Source organism: Schistocerca cancellata, chromosome 2, assembly GCF_023864275.1.
Source record: "Schistocerca cancellata isolate TAMUIC-IGC-003103 chromosome 2, iqSchCanc2.1, whole genome shotgun sequence".
Taxonomy (NCBI): domain Eukaryota; kingdom Metazoa; phylum Arthropoda; class Insecta; order Orthoptera; family Acrididae; genus Schistocerca; species Schistocerca cancellata.
This window is the reverse complement of record NC_064627.1, coordinates 47,491,496-47,512,970: the sequence shown is the minus strand read 5'-3', so window position 1 is coordinate 47,512,970 and position 21,475 is coordinate 47,491,496. Positions and strand designations below refer to the sequence as shown.

The 21,475-nt window shown below is 45.2% G+C and overlaps 1 protein-coding gene across 2 annotated transcripts in view; it reads right to left on the bottom strand.

The window, feature by feature from the left end:
- LOC126161322 (PRL-1 phosphatase) overlaps positions 1 to 21,475 on the bottom strand; it is a 656,036-nt gene that overhangs the window by 165,834 nt on the left and 468,727 nt on the right. Inside the window, exon 1 of one of the 2 annotated variants that reach the window (XM_049917078.1) lies at positions 672 to 805. The exons of the other annotated variant lie outside the window; for it this stretch is intronic. The gene's annotated coding sequence lies outside the window, so the exon portion shown is untranslated. Of the gene's footprint in view, positions 1 to 671; positions 806 to 21,475 lie in introns of those variants that run through there. 2 annotated transcript variants of the gene reach the window in all.

Here is a 21,475-nt window from a genome sequence, read left to right as displayed (position 1 = left end):
ATTCCACTGAATCAAAATTGGGAAAAAAATGTGGAACAACTTGACCAAAAGAAAAGATCTGTTGGCAGGACACATCCTAAGGCATCGAGGAATAGTCAATTTGGAGAGAGAGAGAGAGAGAGAGAGAGAGAGAGAGAGAGAGAGAGAGGGGGGGGGGCGGGGGGGGATTGTACAGGGTGATCTACAGTAGATATGACTGGTCTATGCAGCTTCAATTGGATGTAGGTCGCAGTAGTTATTCAGAAATTAAGAATCTTGCACAAGATACAGTAACGAGTGAAGGTGCATCAAACCAGTATTCGGACTGAACAACACACAAAGAATAAGAACAATTTCGGGCTGAGGGGCCGTGGTCGATGTGTTAACTACCTTATAAGGTTTCGTCGCCTTCTGTGGAACCCACCTTCAGACGAATTTGGTGACCCTTGAGTTTTCCATACAGCAGCTCTTTATTTCTGAAGATGTCTCCCGTAGAAGGAGACGAAACGTTAGTAGACAGACATCGTGCACCGCTTGTCATTCTGGTAATTTCAACCAAAGTGAACACCGGTCTCCAAGTCTTTATTGCAGTAATTAATAATTTAGTGACATCATGCAGTGAATGCCAGTAAGGGGAGGGGTTGGAGACTGTCTGGAAGGCAGCGCACAACACGCCCGGGTGAGACCAGTACCTTGGTGCGACCCCTGTGGAAAGCTGTGGAGGGCGCCTGCAGCAGTAGACCATGCAGGAGTTTCGGCGGACGGGGACGTCGTGTTCGCGAGAGCAGCTGAGCTCGCCGGGCTGGCGCGCGCGGCGTGACAGCGGGTGTGCGGGCGGCCGTCAAACTGAGCTGCCGAAATGAGACAAGAAGCGGGCGCGCGCTGCCAACCTGGGCGGCGCCCAAGAACGCGCCGGCGGTCACGAGGAATCACTCCATTAAAATAAACCCGACCCAGGTGGGCGCGCAGCGGCGCCACGATACTGCGACGCCAGGCCTGCTCGCCGGAGGGTCACCGCACACTGCCATGTAGTAGGGCTGTTGCGAATCTCTGGTGTTCCTTACTGAGAAGTGATGAATATCCCACAAGGCTAAGAAACGCGTCGCCACTGACGAAAACGCGTCGCCACTGACGAAAACGCGTCGCCACTGACGAAAACGCGTCGCCACTGACGAAAACGCGTCGCCACTGACGAAAACGCGTCGCCACTGACGAAAACGCGTCGCCACTGACGAAAACGCGTCGCCACTGACGAAAACGCGTCGCCACTGACGAAAACGCGTCGCCACTGACGAAAACGCGTCGCCACTGACGAAAACGCGTCGCCACTGACGAAAACGCGTCGCCACTGACGAAAACGCGTCGCCACTGACGAAAACGCGTCGCCACTGACGAAAACGCGTCGCCACTGACGAAAACGCGTCGCCACTGACGAAAACGCGTCGCCACTGACGAAAACGCGTCGCCACTGACGAAAACGCGTCGCCACTGACGAAAACGCGTCGCCACTGACGAAAACGCGTCGCCACTGACGAAAACGCGTCGCCACTGACGAAAACGCGTCGCCACTGACGAAAACGCGTCGCCACTGACGAAAACGCGTCGCCACTGACGAAAACGTGTCGCCACTGACGAAAACGTGTCGCCACTGACGAAAACGCGTCGCCACTGACGAAAACGTGTCGCCACTGACGAAAACGCGTCGCCACTGACGAAAACGTGTCGCCACTGACGAAAACGTGTCGCCACTCGCATGTTTTGCCAAGGCTACCAATTGGCTCTTACCGAGGGATTTCCCGTACTTGAGAGTTAAAATTATCCCGTAGGGATCTTTAATGAGGACGCGAAAATCTCTTAATATTTTCGTATTTTCCCACAAATTTTTCTTATTCGTTTTAACTAATTTGTCGAAATTACGTAAATGCAGTTTCTACATTTCAAATTTTGTTTGTTAAATGCTGACACACATTTCACCTCTGATATGACAAGGTACGGAAACTGTGGAACAAGAGCTTGCCGTCAATATGTACCGATTTTTCGTGAGAGTGTGCCGGTCTAACCTGCAGACAGACGAGAGGAAACGCACATTACGACAGGACAAACGAATCACCATTACATACATATAAAAATAGTGGTCTGACGTGTTTCGAATCTCTAACTGCTACATGTAATTACAGATTAAATCCACTAAATATGCCTTGAATACAGGGTGAGTCACCTAACATTACCGCTGGATATATTTCGTAAACCACATCAAATACTGACGAATCGATTCCACAGACCAAACGTGAGGAGAGGGGCTAGTGTAATTGGTTAATACAAACCATAAAAAAATGCACGGAAGTATGTTTTTTAACACAAACCTACGTTTTTTTAAATGGGACACCGTTAGTTTTGTTAGCACATCCTTGGTGTAATGTCGCCGCAGACTGCCACAATACGTTGTTTCATATCCTCTGGGGTTGTAGGCACATCACGGTACACATTCTCCTTTAACGTACCCCACAGAAAGAAGTCCAGAGGTGTAAGATCAGGAGAATGGGCTGGCCAATTTATGCGTCCTCCACGTCCTATGAAACGCCCGTCGAACATCCTGTCAAGGGACAGCCTAGTGTTAATTGCGGAATGTGCAGGTGCACCATCATGTTGATACCACATACGTCGACGCGTTTCCAGTGGGACATTTTCGAGCAACGTTGGCAGATCATTCTGTAGAAACGCGATGTATGTTGCAGCTGTTTGGGCCCCTGCAATGAAGTGAGGACCAATGAGGTGGTCGCCAATGATTCCGTACCATACATTTACAGTCCACGGTCGCTGTCGCTCTACCTGTCTGAGCCAGCGAGGATTGTCCACGGACCAGTAATGCATGTTCCGTAGATTCACTGCCCCGTGGTTTGTGAAACCCGCTTCATCGGTAAACAGGTAGAACTGCAACGCATTCTCTGTTAATGCCCATTGACAGAATTGCACTCGATGATTAAAGTCATCACCATGTAATTGCTGATGTAGCGACACATGAAACTGGTGAAAGCGGTGACGATGCAGTATGCGCATGACACTACTTTGACTCAGTCCACCGGCTCACGCAATGTCCCGTGTACTCATGTGTGGGTTCATGGCAACAGCAGCTAACACATCAACTGCACCCGCTTCTCCTGTGACGGGCCTGTTACGGACCCGTTTGCGTGCTACGACCATACCTGTTGCATACAGTTGGCGGTAGATGTTTTGCAATGTGCGGCACGTTGGATGCTCTCTGTCCGGGTACCGTTCTGCATACACCCTGCAGGCTTCAGCTGCATTTCGTCGACACTCGCCATAGATGAGTATCATCTCCGCCTTTTCAGAGTTCGAATACACCATGGTCACAGTTCCTACAACACTACACTATCACAGACATCTGGTAACACGGTGTACTACAGTTGGTCTGCGTGCAGAGACGAATGCAGAATAACAAAAGCAGCAAGCGCTACATGCGGACACTGCGACAGCTAGACCAAACCACAACAGTGCACTACAGCCACACTCGTAAACACGGTCGTCATCGTAAACGTGTCCCTGCAGATGCTGCTCGCCGACCGTGGCCCGTGTTTGTTACAACACGCAACTGAACGTCGGAGGTTTCAAGCGTCAACTTTAGGTTACAATATCTCCGGATGTAATTAACATTTTACAATGCAACAAACGGCACTGATTACGTATTTGTTTATATGTTCAGATGTGCTAACAAAACTAACGTGGTTCCATTTAAAAAAACGTAGGTTTGTGTTAAAAAACATACTTCCGTGCGTTTTTGTATGGTTTGTATTAAACAATTACACTAGCCCCTCTCCTCACGTTCGGTCTGTGGAATCGGTTCGTCAGTATTCGGTAACGTTAGGTGACTCACCCTGTATACAGAGGAAGGGCAAAACGCGTTTGAGTCTATAAACATGAGGTGCTGTTTTTAATGTGTGTTTGTATTCATGTCTTCGCGACTAGTTGCTGGGTCGCAGCCTCGTTCTCAAGCGCTCACCCATGTCGTCAGTCAAGCTGACAAACTGGAACGCATCGTCGATGGCCACAGACCACTCCGCTTGACAATTTGCCTGATTACAGAATGAGCACCTGAGAATGGGGCTCCCACTCCGAAACTAGTCGCAAAGACAAGAACGTACGTACAAACAGTATAACTAGGACAGTTGCGGCACAAATGATGCCGCTATCACTTCCCCTGCACCGCTATTGTTCTTCAACAAAGGAGTATTGTTCTCTAATGCCACTTGTTGATCATGAACAAAATGCTGTAGTTTTCCATGTCGCTCCTCCCTCTATTGTTCTGGAACAAACTATATTATTCTCCCCTCTATTGTTCTGGAACGATGTGTATTTTTCCCCTTCTCCCACCCCTCTGATAACCCAATAGCCGTATTTATAAAATCGCAGCAAATTCAAAAAATTGGGGAAATTCAAAACTGACTGGGCTTCCCCCAAGCCCTACGACGTTACTGTACAATTAAGATACTTGTCCTACATGTAAACTGACGGGAAATTCGAATTTTTCAAGATAGGCCATTTTCCTAATGATGTGAACCCATCAGTTTAGCTTGAAAATTGGGAACCCACAAATCGTAAGTTTAAAAATGTTGCTACTCCAGCTGTCCAAAGTTTAAACAATTATTCCTCTGTTGTCACAATTTAACCCACCCCATTTACGTTAAATAGAAAACTAAAAGCTCGCTTTTCAGTTTTATATGGCGGGAAAATTCAAAATTCACATCTTGCAAGGTTAGAATGGTGAGAAATTTACTTACCGGCACCGTAAGTTTAAAATCACGGGACACACACTGATTGTGAGAATTAGGCCGCTTATCCTAACTTTAGAAAACTACGGGGTGTTCAAAAACTCTCCGCAGTGCCGTATGATTGTTCGCCTGCCTGGGTTTCTCAACGATACAATAAACTCACAACCATACTGCAGTGATATTCTGTACCCACTCATAAGAGAACTTGTGTTAAGTGAAATACTGAACGGTTATTTTCAACAAGGTGGTGCAACCGCGCATACAGCTCGTGTTTCACTGTCACTGCTTGTTGATGTTTTTGGTGATCGCATAATTTCACAGGGACTTTGGCCTCCACGATCGCCTGACCTAAGACCATCGGACTTTTTCTTCTGGGGTCCAGCAATAGCAACTGTCTATAAAAACCGTCCAAAATCCATCGATGAATTGAAAACTGCAATATCCACTTTCACTTTCTGTTATAGAAGAAATGTTACAGCTTGTGTTTGGAAACATGATTACACGAATTGAATTATGTATTCAACAACAGGGGGACACTTTCAAGATTTAATGTGAATATTTTTAAGTAAAAATGAATATTCAATAAATTAATTACCTGTGTTTCACTGAGTTTCATTTCTGTATATTCACTGCGGCATATGGCACACGCGGCTAACGATCATACGGCACTGCGGAGAGACTTTTTGAACACCTCGTACATAGCGCGCTGGTGCAAGATGTGTGGTTGTCAACACTACTGTCATATGTAGTGGGGTAGGATTGGGAGAAGCATGAACTTGAGCCTTTATTCTCATAAATGCTGGGCCCTTCGACAGAGAAGCTGCTTTACCTGCAGCATCAAGTCATCAGTCAGGAAGGCGGATAGTTGTCCGTTGCCTATTGCAGCACAGGCGGCTACATTATTTCGCACATATAAACTGTGTGGCAGCGTATTGCACTGCGCGCTAAGCCGCCTCTGTTGCCGCTTTTACTCAGCCGAGTTAAAATTCCTCCCGGCGGGAGGGCCGAGAAGAGGTCGTCCAAGGCGCTGGGAGAGGGCGAATAAGCCGAAGTTTATTCCCGTGAAGATCACTGGCGATGCCAAAGGGACACCGCCTCCTGACAGACGGCAACGCAGAGATCATCGGAGGGAACATAGGAACTAGCGGGCTGAGGTACGAGGACTTGCAGCCTTGGCAGCAGCGTGAGTAGCCTCGCTTCCTGGCAGACCGACATGACGCACACAAACATCACACTGGCTCCATCAAGAGTGAGCAGTTGACAGTTTTCCTGGACCGACTGCACTAAGGGATGGACAGTGTACGGCGCATATAGGCTTTGCAGTGCACGGAGTGAGTCCGACCAGACGGCAATTGGAAAGGGCTGTGTCGCCGGATGTACTCCCTGGCCTGATACAAGGCGAAGAGCTCGGCTGTAAATACTGAGGAGTGTGCCGGAAGCCGATATCGAAAGTCACACCCGACCCCACGGGTAGTCCGAGAGCCATCAGCGTAGACAAAGGTACAATTGATCCCACCCGCACGGACAGTGCTACGATAAGGTGGTGCCTCCAGGGATCGTCAATGTACCGCTGTGCTGTAAGGATGCTGTGGATGACAAACCAAAGGAGTCCTGCTGCGAAGTGAAATGGTATCCCAAACCATGACTCCTGGTTGTCGTGATGTATGGTGGGCAACTGTCCAGGTTGGTGTCCCACCGTTGTTCAGGGCATCTCCAGACACGTCTTTGCTGGTCATCAGGGCTCAGTTAAAAGCAGGATTCATCACGGAAGACACTTCTACTCCAGTCAATGAGATTCGAGGCTGAATGTGGCTAACACCATTGCAAGTGGGCTTGTTGGTGTACAGAGGTCAGTAGTGGACGGTACAAGGGGTGCTGTGAGCTCATCACCCTTTCTGTGACTGCCTATTATTGATCCTTGTAATCACTGAAGCACCAGTTGCTGGTTGGATCGTAGCAGGGACTCATGTTCTGTCATCTCTCTAGGTCGATCAGTTCCTTCTTAATGCTGTGTTCTGTCACAGTTCACCCATTCCTGGCAACATCGTTGAATAGTGACATCATTCCCATACAACCAACTTCATAAAATGCTGACTTCTGCATATATTGTTCATGTGCCTGTCATCAAGGCATAGTTACTGTCCAGTTGAGTACACAGAATGAAATTAGCAAAGACTTTATGCTCCAGTATTGGCATGTAGCTTGTTTACTATACTTGCCGGCTGCACGGTGATGTGCTGCAGCATCAAACTTTCACCCATTGGCCTCCGAAGTTTACAGTTCTGGATTTTCCATTGATAGACGTATCAGTATCGGAGTAGTGTCCTTAGGAAACGATGAAGGCCAAGGTTAACTCAGGCCGCCTAACGAAGCCAACGTGGTGAAGGGTTCACATTCACTGGGAAAGTTGAAGGTAGTGTTAAGTCGCCAAAGGAAGTGGCGAAAGCGGACTCCAAGTGGTAACAAAGGACAGTGACGAGCCCCATACTGACGATCAAAGGAATCACCAAAGAAGGAGGCACAGTAGGAGTGGCCACGCATGGCAGGCAAACGGCATGCATACCTGCTGAGGAGAAAGTCACAGCGGTAGGACGGTGGTAGTTCAGCAGCTTCAGCATACAGACTCTCACAACCGGGCTGGTGTAAAAGGCACCCGTGGCCAAACGGATGCCATGATGGTGGATAGTGTTGAGATGGCATAAGAGGGATGAGCGTGGAGAGACGCATAAACAAAGCACCTGTAGTCGAGATTCGAACGGACTAGGGACCGGTACAAAAGGGCGATGTACTGACCATTGTTTGAAACATGAATTGTAAATGACTCAAAAACATTTGCAGCAGTAGTGTAACGTACTGCCAACAAAAATTTTGTCACTGCCACAAAGCAGTCGTAAATTATTATCAGATGAGAGGCACACGATTTATAGCTAGGGTCGTTGAGGGGAAGCGCATCCTCTTTCCTTACACTTTAAATATTCATTTGCTGGAAAACACTGTAAACTTCATTTAAAGTTTTTCGTAATGGCGGCAGAATGGAGCTTCTGGTCATGGTCCGACAAAAATATATACTTTTTAATGTCAGTAACAACCTGACTGGAAATAGTTCATTGGAGGCAACTACTTTAAGAATTAATTATAAAGGTCTCAAAATTCAGTAATACACTATTATAAACTGTCTAAGTTATGACTGGCTTCATGGTTCTGACTTCATTAGTAAACAGAATGTGGATTGAAGAATGTTTTAAATAAACACGTGATTTACAGGCTTTTGCTGTGCTCCTCCACGCTACTCCACATTGTGTTTACCTTTCCGAAATTTATTTCTTAGAAGACTGATCAACTAATGCCCCCCCCCTTTCACTTGTCATATGCGCCACAGAAACTTTACAATGCAATTCCAACTTACTAGTCACATACTGGCACACACAGCGCAGTCCTCAGAAAAAGTGATTAATGAAAAAGAACAGTTCATTGCAAACATTAGCGCCGGCCGGAGTGGCCGAGCGGTTCTAGGCGCTACAGTCTGGAACCGCGCGAGCGCTACGGTCGCAGTTCGAAGCCTGCCTCGGGCATGGATGTGTATGATGTCCTTTGGTTAGTTAGGTTTAAGTAGTTCTAAGTTCTAGGGGACTGATGACCACTGCAGTTAAGTCCCAAAGTGCTCAGAGCCATCTGAACCATTTTTGCAAACATTACCGCATAGTAAACAAAACAGTCGCGCGCATTCGACCTGTTTTTTGAGGTAATACTGAACCTGCCGTCGCGCAGTTGAACAAAGTATAAATCTTGCCGGTACCCACCCAAGTAAGCTCCAATCAACGCGTACCTACAACGAAAATCCGTTTGACTAATGACAGTAGCATTAAATCATCGTCGCAATCGCACGTTCCGTAAACTGTCGCATTAATGTTTCGCGGAAAGAAGGTCTATATGCCCAGACACGTAAGGTCGGCTATCTGTCTGCGCACGACCGTAATAATAAAGATTCTTATTATTAGTTTTTGAGGCGCAGAACGACGCTGTTATCAGCACTCGTACAAATTCCCAATCTTTTCACTGTCCAGTCTCACCGTTTTTCCGAATGACAACACCCGGTCGAGAATGGAACCCGGGATCCGGTGTCCAGAGGCAACAACGCTAACCACTTTTTTTTAATCTCATTTTGTTCGTTTTATTTGCTCGGGGCGGACGTACCATGACACCCACTTAAGTTGCAGAGGACGACTAACCCTCTGACCGAACTGAGCTACCGTGCCGGCATGAGGACAACACCCAGTCCCTGGACGGAGAAACCAGTTGGCGCAGCACAATAGCGTGTCGCTTACTTCTGAAACTGAGTCGTGGTTAAGGCCTCAGGAATGCGTCATTGTAAGCGCATGTTAAGTGGGATTCCGTGTTGGAACGTTCCGCATGCCGGGACACTCATCGTGGCGTTATTGTACCGAGTATACCGGTGCAGACGGGATCGCTGAGTGAGGGCCGCAACAGTGGTAACCGAGGAGGCTTAGCGCGCAGTACAATACGACGCCGCACAGTTTGTTGTTGTTGTTGTTGTCTTCAGTCCTGAGACTGGTTTGATGTAGCTCTCCATGCTACTCTATCCTGTGCAAGCTTCTTCATCTCCCAGTATCTACTGCAACCTACATCCTTCTGAATCTGCTTAGTGTATTCATCTCTTAGTCTCCCTCTACGATTTTTACCCTCCACACTGCCCTCCAATGCTAAATTTGTGATCCCTTGATGCCTCAAAACATGTCCTACCAACCGATCCCTTCTTCTAGTCAAGTTGTGCCACAAACTTCTCTTCTCCCCAATCCTATTCAATACCTCCTCATTAGTTACGTGATCTACCCACCTTATCTTCAGCATTCTTCTGTAGCACCACATTTCGAAAGCTTCTATTCTCTTTTTGTCCAAACTAGTTATCGTCCATGTTTCATTTCCATACATGGCTACACTCCATACAAATACTTTCAGAAACGACTTCCTCACACTTAAATCTATACTCGATGTTAACAAATTCCTCTTCTTGAGAAACGCTTTCCTTGCCATTGCCAGTCTACATTTTATATCCTCTCTACTTCGACCATCATCGGTTATTTTACTCCCTAAATAGCAAAACTCCTTTACTACTTTAAGTGTCTCATTTCCTAATCTAATTCCCTCAGCATCACCCGACTTAATTTGACTACATTCCATTATCCTCGTTTTACTTTTGTTGATGTTCATCTTATATCCTCCTTTCAAGACACTGTCCATTCCGTTCAACTGCTCTTCCAAGTCCTTTGCTGTCTCTGACAGAATTACAATGTCATCGGCGAACCTCAAGGTTTTTACTTCTTCTCCATGAATTTTAATACCTACTCCGAATTTTTCTTTTGTTTCCTTTACTGCTTGCTCAATATACAGATTGAATAACATCGGGGAGAGGCTACAACCCTGTCTTACTCCTTTCCCAACCACTGCTTCCCTTTCATGCCCCTCGACTCATAACTGCCATCTGGTTTCTGTACAAACTGTAAATAGCCTTTCGCTCCCTGTATTTTACCCCTGCCACCTTCAGAATTTGAAAGAGTATTCCAGTAAACATTGTCAAAAGCTTTCTCTAAGTCTACAGTTTGTTAACTGCGAAATAATGCAGCCGCCTGTGGCAAGGATGCACAACCTGCGGAGTACAATAGGCGACTGACATCGGTCCGCACTCCTAACTAGTGACGTAGCGCTAACCACTGGCAGGTAAAGGCAACCTCCCTGTAGTGGCACACTGGGCGTGCCGTAGTTTCTGAGGCGGTGACGCGCTGGAGTCTGTGGAAGTGCCAGAGTAGCCGTGGACGACTCTGAACGCAACTCGTCGTGGCCGGCTGAGGACGGCTGGCGGGGAGGTGGCGATAGGGCGCGGCAACAGCGGTGTGCGACTTCCTCCGACATGCGGGAACCGCGGAAGCTCGCCCCAGTGCTGGCCGGCGTGGCAAACACCCTCCACCGGCGCTGTATTTGTGTAAATGAACATGAAAGTTCACAGTTCTCGCCCAGTCCAATCCCACTACATACGACCGTAACAAGTGTTTGACAACCATACATGTCCCACCAGCGAGCTACACAGTTTTTAAAGTTGGGATAAGCGGACTAATTCTGACGACCAGAGGGCTCCCCATCATTTTAAACGGAGGATAAGAGAATTTCTCACCAAGTGATTTTTTTATAGTTTTTATTTAAATCTTATCAGAAGTGAGCTTTTGGGCTTCGAAGTTGCTGTAAAGGGCTGTATTACATTGTTTAATGTCTGACATCAGAGATGGACAGCTGATCTAGCAACATTTACAAACTTAGGGTTTGTGGACTCCCGATTTTTGAACTGAAACTGAACTACATTCTGGTTAAACTGAACTGAATTCCAATTCAACTGAATTGCTTGACATCAGCAGGACGAAGCCTAATCTTTAATTTTTCAATTTCCCACCAATTCAATTTACACTTAGGACAACTTCCTTACTTTCACAATGGTGTTCGAAGACTAACGGGGGAAACGTGGCTATTTTACATTTCCCACCATTTTCTGAATTTTTTTGTCATTTGACACACAAGTCAGTTGCTCTATGTTGGAGGGGTCGGAGGGGGGGGGGGGGGGCTGGCGGTGGAGGCAACACCCTTTGTTCCGAAATAAAGCAGTAGCTCATTGTTCAGGAAGGCAAGGGAGAACGATTAGAGAGCAATCGCCCTTCGTTCTAGATCAATATAGGCGGAAGGAGGTGGCAGGATCCTTTGCGGCAGCACTGCCCTTGTCATACTTCTAGTGTAGACAAATGTAGCAGTGAGATATTTCCAGAAGTAAAGGGCATTTTCCCATTTCGAGCCACGGTAGACTCAAATTCACCGGTGGTTAATACAGACTGTGATTTTGCTAAATGGGGACAACTCATATGGATATATCGCCGCAAACGAGGCCCATCGGAGGTACACCATCTTTAACACGCAGTTAAGATTTTTGACAGTGTAGGTTCCAATGATTCAAAAGCAAACGTGGGACAGTATTGAGTGCAACTGACAAAGGATTTTAGACTGATTTTCAGAACGCTTTCGACATTGTACCACACAAGCGGTTAGTGAAATTGCATGCTTATGGAATATAGTCTTAGTTATGTGATTTCCTGTCAGAGACGTTACAGTTCGTAGTAATTGACAGTCATCGAGTAAAACAGAAGTGATTTCTAGCGTTCCCCAAGGTACTGTTATAGGCCCTCTGCTGTTCCTTGTCTACATCAACTATTTAGGAGACCATCTGGGCAGCCGCATTAGGTTGTTTGCAGATGATGCTGTCATCTATCGTCCAGTGAAGTCACCACAAGATGAAAACGACTTAGAACAGATCTGTATGGTGCGAAATTTGGCAATTGACCCCGAAAAAATGAAAAGTGTGAGGTCACCCATACGAGTGCTAAAAGGAGTCCTTTATGTGGTGTCACCGCCAGACACCACACTTGCTAGGTGGTAGCCTTTAAATCGGCCGCGGTCCGTTAGTATACGTCGGACCCGCGTGTCGCCACTATCAGTGATTGCAGACCGAGCGCCGCCACACGGCAGGTCTAGAGAGACTCCTAGCACTCGTCCAGTTGTACAACCGACTTTGCTAGCGATGGTTCACTGACAAATTACGCTCTCATTTGCCGAGACGATGGTTAGCATAGCCTTCAGCTACGTCATTTGCTACGACCTAGCAAGGCGCCATTACCAGTTACTATTGATGCTGTAAAACATGTACCCTCCAGAGCGATGTTCACCAATTATGGATTAAAGTTAAGTATTCCAGCAGCTACGTACGTTTTTTACCAGTCTCATTTCCGTATCCTGTTCCAGACCTCACGCCAGCCTGCGTGAGCTTAAACGCGTTCCTTTCGGCTTCCTCATAGTGGGTTGGCTGTCTTTCCAATCCACAACACTATCTTCAGTTACACGATGCATGAGTCAAATCTACCGGCCGTAAATTCAGCTAAATACATGGAAATTACAATTACGAGAAATTCAAATGTTCCAATGTGTGTGAATTCCTAAGGGACCAAACTGCTGACGTCATTGGTCCCTAGACTTACATACTAGTTAAAATAACTTATGCTAAGGACAACACACACACCCATGCCCGAGGGAGGACTCGAACCTCCGGCGGGAGGAGCCGTTCAATCCGTGACATGGCGCCTCGAACAGCGCGGCCAACCAGCGCGGCTACGAGCAATTGAAAAATGGTTCAAATGGCTCTGAGCACTATGGGAGCTAACAGCTGAGGTCATCAGTCCCCTTAGACGTAGAACTACGTAAACCTAACTAACCTGAGGACATCATACACATCCATGCCCGAGGCAGGATTCGAACCTGCGACCGTAGCAGCAGCGCGATTCCGAACTGAAGCGCCTAGAACCGCTCGGCCACAACGGCCGGCTACGAGCAATTTAAATTAGGAAGAACACACAGGAAATGATGTGGGGAAGGCAAATCAAAGACTGCGTTTTACTGGCAGAACACTTTGAAGACGCAACAGATCTACCGAAAAGACTGCCTACACTACGCTTCCCCGTCCTCTTTGGAGTACTTCTGCGCGGTACGGAGTTCTTACAATATAGGATTAATGGAATACATCGAGAAAAGTTCAAAGAAGAGCAGCAAGTTTTGTATTATCGAAAAGTAGGAGAGTGACATGATACAGGATTTGGGGTGGGCGTCATTAAAACACGAGGCGTTTTTCGTTGCGGCGGAATCTATTCCCGAAGTTTCAGTCAGCAACTATTTCTTCCGAATGCGAAAATATTTTGTTGACGCCGATATACGTAGGGTGAAAATATCATCATAAAATAAGGGAAATCAGAGCCCGTACAGAAAGACGTGTTTTTTTTTCCACGCGCTGACAGTGTGGAATAATAGAGAATTGTTGTGAAGGTGGTTCTATGAACCCTCTGCGAGGCACTTTAGTGTGATTTGCGGAGCATCCATGTAGATGAAGAATAAACCAGGAAAATGGAATTGATCGGCGTGTACTAGTATTTTAGTGGTACCGAGACAGATAGCAGTTATTAGCACAATAAACTCGCATTCGGAAGGACGATAGTTCAAACCCCTCTTCCGGCCACCCTGACTTAGGTTTTCCCTGATTTCCCTAAAACGCTTAAGGCAAATACCGGGATGAATCCTTCGAGAGGCACGGACGATTTCCTTCTCTACCCTTCCCAAATTGGAGCGTGCGCTCCGTCTCTAATGACTTAACAGTCGACGGGACGTTAAACACTAACCTCCTGATCGTCCTGTTTCAATGGTGTGGTGTCAGCGAACAGTTGGCGTCGATCCAGTCTTGATGTGTTGTCTGGGTAAATCCTGTCGAGATGTCTCCGCACGGAAATGCGCAACTGAGCTTGACCAGAATCATCTAGTGGCCACATCACCCTTCATACTATCAGATGCACCTCTCCCCGAAGGGGTGGCAGGATCACCCGCAGGAAGTGCAGATATGCCTCGCCTAGAAGACTGTCTGGTCCCACGAGGCGGTCGCCAATAATTTCCGCCCACACACAGAGGCCGAAACGGTGTTAGCGTTTCGCTGCCACCATACTATGAGGATTCTTCGACCCTCACAGGTGGGTGTTGTGAATGTTGACTATAGAGCCCATCGTAAAGGTAGCCTCACTTATGAACAGGACGGATGACAAAATTTTCAGCACTGTGCAAATGAGGCAAATTCGGAGGTAATAAATCCTGGACGCCTTGTAAGTTTTAGGAGCATTGGCAGTTGAGGGAAATGTTCCACACGGTCGGCTACCTTACCTACCTCCAATGGAACGCATTTTCCGCCATGTCCATATGACCTTTCTTGGTTCTCAGGAATCGTTTCATACAGTTCGCCCCTATTTGCCAGAATCACCCTGTACAGATTCCTAGGAACTGCAGCTATTCCCTGGGATCATTGCGCTGGCGAAAATAGTTGCCATTTTAAGCACGTAAATAAGAACTTGTGTTAGGCTGTTACTTAGACGTAATTTTAAGTTTTTACTATGGCTCTACAACACAGAAGACAGCGGTAAGGCGTGCTTGGTTTAACAACTTGTTTACTAACATTCGACTACGCTTAACTCTTATTACACAAGATGTAAACCAACTGATGTAAGCACTGTCTTTCACAGTGGTGTATAATGCATTGTTCTTAAGTGCCATGCGCACAAATTCAGGAATTACCTGACGTAATTAGACCAACAAAATGATATTGCACTTGGCTGCGCAGTCAAGCGGTAGTTGGATCGAAATGTCGAGTTTTCAAGTAGTTTGAAGAGGAACGTAACGTGGCCTAACCACCCAAAATATTTTACCTCAATGGCAACCGTCACGAAAGCCTGTAGGCTTCTAACATCGCAGTCTTTTTCTGTGCATAAAGCAGCACATTCTGCATAGTTTTAACTATTTCGAGTCAAGAACAAACTGCCAACATGAGTGACTAAGAAAGTAGGTATCCTCGGTGTAGCGAAGCTGCTTAAAACATTAATAAGCGAGACTTCGGGTCCAGATTGTATACCAGTCACGTTCCTTTCACAGCATAGTGGTACAATAGTTCCATACATTTTTTCGGTCATCAGTCTACTGACTGGTTTGATGCGGCCCGCCACGAATTCCTTTCCTGTGCCAACCTCTTCATCTCAGAGTAGCACTTGCAACCTACGTCCTCAGTTATTTGCTGGATGTATTCCAATCGCTGTCTTCCTCTACAGTTTTTGCCTTCTACAGCTCCCTCTAGCACCATGGAAGTCGTTCTCTCATGTCTTATCAGATGTCGTATCATCCTGTTCCTTTTTCTTATCAGTGTTTTCCACACATTCCTTTCCTCTCCGATTCTGCACAGAACCTCATTTCTTACCTTATCAGTCCACCTAGTTTTCAACATTCGTGTGTAGCACCACATCTCAAATGCTTCGATTCTCTTCTGTTCCGATTTTCCCACTGTCCATGTTTCACTACCATACAATGCTGTACTCCAGACGTACATTCTCACAACTTTTTTGCTCAAATTAAGGCCGATATTTGTATTAGTAGACTTCTTTTGGCCAGGATGTTGTCCTTGCTCCGTACGTCACTCGTTTTTTACTGCCTAAGTAGAAGAATTCCTTAACTTCATCTACTTGGTGACCATCAATCCTGGTAACTTTCTCGCTGTTCTCATTTCTACTACTTCTCAATACCTTCGTCTTTCTTCGATTTACTCTCAATCCATACTCTGTACTCATTAGACTGTTCATTCCATTCAGCAGGTCATGTAATTCTTCTTCACTTTCACTCAGGATAGCAATGGGATGAGCGAATATTATCATTGATATCCTTTCACCTTTAATTTTTAATTCCACTACTAAACCTTTCTTTTATTTCCATCATTGCTTCTCGATGTACAGATTGAACAGTAGGGGGCGACAAACTACATCCTAGTCTTACACCCTTTTTAATAAGAGCACTTCGTTCTTGGTCGTACACTTTTATTATTCCCTCTTCGCTGTTTTACATATTGTATATGACCCGTCTCTCCCTATAGCTTACCCCTATATTTTTCCTCAGAATTTCGAACATCTTGCGCCATTTTACATTGTCGGACGCTTTTTCCAGGTCGACAAATCCTATAAAAGTGTCTTTGTTTTTATTTAATTTTGCTTCCATTATTAATCGCAACGTCAGAATTACCTCTCTCGTGCCTTTAGCTTTCCTAAAGCCAAACTGATCGTCACCTAGCGCATTCTCAATTTTCTTTTCCATTATTCTGTATATTATTTTTGTAAGCAACTTGGATGCATGAGCTGTTAGGCTGATTGTGCGATAATTCTCGCACTTGTCAGCTCTTGCCGTCTTCGGAATTGTGTGGATGATGCTTTTCTGAAAGTCTGATGGTATGTCGCCAGACTCATACATTCTACACATCAACGTGAATAGTCGTTTTATTGCCACTCCCCACCGATTTTAGAAATTCTGATGGAATTATCTATCCCCTCTGCCTTATTTGATCTTAAGTCCTCCAAATTCCCATACTTAGCAATCATATACAACTGCTCGCTCGTAAGAAGATCCGTATCTGAAGACTGGAAAGTTGCCCAAGTCACACCAATACCCAAGAAAGGAAACAGGTGGAACCGTAGAATTACAGACCTGTATCACTAATGTCGATTTGCAGTTGGATTCTGGAGCGTACACTGTCTCTAACATTAGTAATCACTTAGAAGAAAACATTTTATTTACTAACAGCCAACACGAATTCAGAAAATTAGTACTTGTGAAACACAGCTAGCTCTTTATTCCCACGAAGAAATAATGTTTGTTATCGACAGGAGATGTCAGATTGATTCCATATTTTTAGATTTCCAGAAGGCTTTTGACACCGTTCCTCACAAGCGACTTCTAATTAAGCTGCATGCCTATGGAGAATCGTCTCGGTCGTGTGACGGAGTTAGTGACTTCCTCTCAAAGGTCACAGTTCGTGATAACTGATGGAAATTTATCGAATAAAACAGAAGTAATATCTGGCGTCCCCAATGTGGCATGGACCCTCTGTTGTTCCTGAGCTACATAAACAATTTAAGAGGCCATCTGAGTAGCCTTCTTAGTTTGTTCACAGATGATGCTGTCATTTACAGTCACGTAAAGACATCAGACGATCAAAACGAATTACAAAATGATTTAGATGGTTCAAATGGCTCTGAGCATGATGGGACTTAACTGCTGAGGTCATCAGTCCAAAATGATTTAGAAAACATATCGGTATGGTGCAAAAGTGGCAACTGACTCCAAATCATGAAAAATGTGGTCATCCACATGAACACTAAAAAGAATTTGCTAAATTTCAGTTACACGATAAATCACACAAATTTAAATGCTGGGATGTCAACTAAATACTTAGGGATTACAATTACGAAGTGTTACGATCTCTCAAAAAAATGTTGTGGGGAAAGCAAAAGAAAGACTCCGATTTATTGTACAACACTTACAAAACTTAACAGGTATACTAAAGAGACTGCTTACATTACGCTTGGCCGGCATCTTTTGGAGTGTTTCTGTGCTGTGTGGGATCCGCATCAGATAGGATTGACGGAGGACATAGGGAGGGTTCTAACAAGGGCAGCTCGTTTTTTATTATCGAGAAATATGGGAGAAAGTGCCACGGATATGTTACACGAGTTGGGGTGGCAGCTATTAGCACAAAGGCCTTTTTCGCTGCGGCAGGACCTTGCCATAAGATTTCTATCATCAAGTTTCTCCTCAGAGTATGAAAATATTTTGTTGGTGCCGACCTACGTAGGGAGAAATGATCATTGTACTAAATCAAGAGAAATCAGAGCTCGCACGGAAAGATTTATTAGTTCGTTTTTCCGGCGCGCTTTTCGAGAGTGGAACGGTAGGGAAGTAGCCTCAAGTGGTTCGACCAATCTTCTGCCAGGCGTTTAACTGTGAATTGCAGAGTAATCATGTAGATGCTGACTTTCGTCAGTGCCACAATCCCAATGACCAGCTACACACGTTTTAAGAACGACTAATTTCGAGAATAATTTTTGGTGTTACCAGTTTTCTTTCTTTAAGGAACCTTTGTCGAAAAGAGTATCGAGCCGGAGCTAGGTACTCCAGCGTGAAACACGTGTTATATAGTAAGTAAATACGTAATACCGCAGTTTAATCACAGAGTTACATAGCTTTTAGTAATGAACTATGGTTTGTTATTCGCTTTACAGTCAAAGACTACAAGTAAAATTTTTCATCTCTCGAAAATTGTACACAGAAAGATGACCATACATAAATATGTAATAAGTACCTGAAAATTAGAAATACTCAATATGTCGTGGTTATCAAAACAAAACTATATTCATTAAGCGACTGTTAGCAGCAAATTTTGTTTGGAGAAATAACCTTATAGAATTTCCTATAGTTTCGTTCGTTCAAATGGCTCTAACAAGGGAACCTCCCCATCGCACCCCCCTAAGATTTAGTTATAAGTTGGCACAGTGGATAGGCCTTGAAAAACTGAACACAGATCAATCGAGAAAACAGGAAGAAGTTGTGTGGAACTATGAAAAAAATAAGCAAAATATACAAACTGAGTAGTCCATGCGTAAGATAGGAAGCATCAAGGATCCTGTGTGCTCAGAAGCGCCGTGGTCCCGTGGTTAGCGTGAGCAGCTGTGGAACGGAAGGTCCTTGGTTCAATCTTCCCTCGGGTGAAAAGTTTAATTTTTTATTTTCAGACAATTCATTTGTTGCAGTTTATGTGACAAACTCTTATATTTTCATCACTTTTTGGGAGTGATTATCACATCCACAAGAAAACCTAAATCGGGCAAGGTAGAAGAATCTTTTTACTCATTCGCCAAGTGTACAAGTTAGGTGGGTCGACAACATATTCCTGTCATGTGACGCACATGCCGTCACTAGTGTCGTATATAATATATCAGACGTGTTTTCCTGTGGAGGAATCGGTTGACCTATGACCTTGCGATCAAATGTTTTCGGTTCCCATTGGAGAGGCACGTTCTTTCGTCTACTAATCGCACGGTTTCACGGTGCGGTCGCAAAACCCAGACACTGAACTTATTACAGTGAACAGAGACGTCAATGAACAAACGGACAGATCGTAACTTTGCGAAAATAAAGGAAGTAAACTTTTCACTCGACGGAAGACCTTTCATTCCGCAGCTGCTCACGCTAACCACGAGACCATGGCGCTCCTGAGCTTACACTCTCCTTAATGCTGCCTCTCTTACCCATGGACACCTCAGTTTGCATATTTTGCTTATTTTTGTAATAGTTCGACACCACTTCTTCCTGTTTTCTCGATTGATCTGTGTTCAGTGTTTGAAGGTCTATCCACTGTGCCAGCTTATAACAAAATCTGAGGGGGGTGCGATGGGGAGGTTCCCTTGTAAGCACTATGGGACTTAAAATCTGAGGTCATCGGTCCCCTAGACTTAGAACTACTTAAACCTAACTAACCTAAGGACATCACACACATCCATGCCCGAGGCAGGATTCGAACCTGCGACCGTTGCAGCAGCGCGGCTCCGGATTGACGCGGCCAGTTCCGTTCGTAAAAGATACTAGCATCTTTCGTCGTAGCAGAAATATAGAGACTAGCATTTACTGAAAACTTTCATACAAATCTGCGTTAGAACAGAACGAAGTTATCTAAAATGACTCCAGAAATATTTGGAATTAATAGCTCGGGAGACAGCGGCGGTGAAACAAAATATAGCCAGATTAAACGTCTGCAACAAGCTTGCGCACCTTTTAGGTTCGGAACAGCCGCTGTGCTTATGCCTGTATGCTTAGTTTCATGTGCATCCACAGTTTCGAAGTCTTTACATGAAACGTGTATTTCCTTTTCTTAAACTTTGTTACGCTTGAAGAACACCGATGTTCGAAATTGCAATCGCCCCAAATAAAAATTCTAACGGCCGTAAATGGCATTTACCTTGTTACACAACTACCAGTTTTCCCATGTATGGACAGCGCTGCTGCGCAACTGTATACTGAATTAACACATAACCGCTCAACTAGTCCACGACCGGTTTAGGCTTTTCTAATGGATATGAAACTCAAAAAGCACGATGCAATGGATATTTAAATAGTTACATAAAAGGACATCAAAAACTAAGTTCACACATGTACAGTACCAGAACAGAAAAAGAAAAAAAGAGCTTACACTGTACTGTGCTGAAGCCTCGTGAAAAGCATCATTATGAAAGTAAAAACAGGGCAGATTTAAAAGTGCCCAAAATGTCGTAGAAGGAATGGGCGTGTCAATTCTAGAATCTGCACATTCTGATACTTTAAAAGAGCTGCCATGATTTAGTTTTGGGCATTCGAAATTTTAAAGCATGCTTTACCAACGAACAGGGCATGCATTTCCTTACAGTTAATAGAATTCCAAAATAGTTACACTGGACGGCTCGTGATGGTCAAGGGAAAGGTTTCATCCTCTAGCGTTAGCGGGCCAAGTTCGAATACAGGGAATTTTCGTGATCTTTTGATGTTACTTCAGCACAGCACAAGCAAAGTATATTTTCTCTTTGTTTATTGCTGAAATTTTACAATACACAAGAAAACTTAGTTCTTCCATGTTGTATTATGTGACTATTTAAGTATCTGTATGAGAATGCAGGCTTCCGCGGCGAATTTAACTGACAAAATCTTCTCGGGTTATCAGCGGAGTCTTGTCATGTTGCAGAGTTTCGAGTTTACTACTCTAAATCCTCCTGAAAATGACGTGTCGAAACGTAACAACACGACGCCACGACTCTGGTGATCTACACTCCTGGAAATTGAAATAAGAACACCGTGAATTCATTGTCCCAGGAAGGGGAAACTTTATTGACACATTCCTGGGGTCAGATACATCACATGATCACACTGACAGAACCACAGGCACATAGACACAGGCAACAGAGCATGCACAATGTCGGCACTAGTACAGTGTATATCCACCTTTCGCAGCAATGCAGGCTGCTATTCTCCCATGGAGACGATCGTAGAGATGCTGGATGTAGTCCTGTGGAACGGCTTGCCATGCCATTTCCACTTGGCGCCTCAGTTGGACCAGCGTTCGTTCTGGACGTGCAGACCGCGTGAGACGACGCTTCATCCAGTCCCAAACATGCTCAATGGGGGACAGATCCGGAGATCTTGCTGGCCAGGGTAGTTGACTTACACCTTCTAGA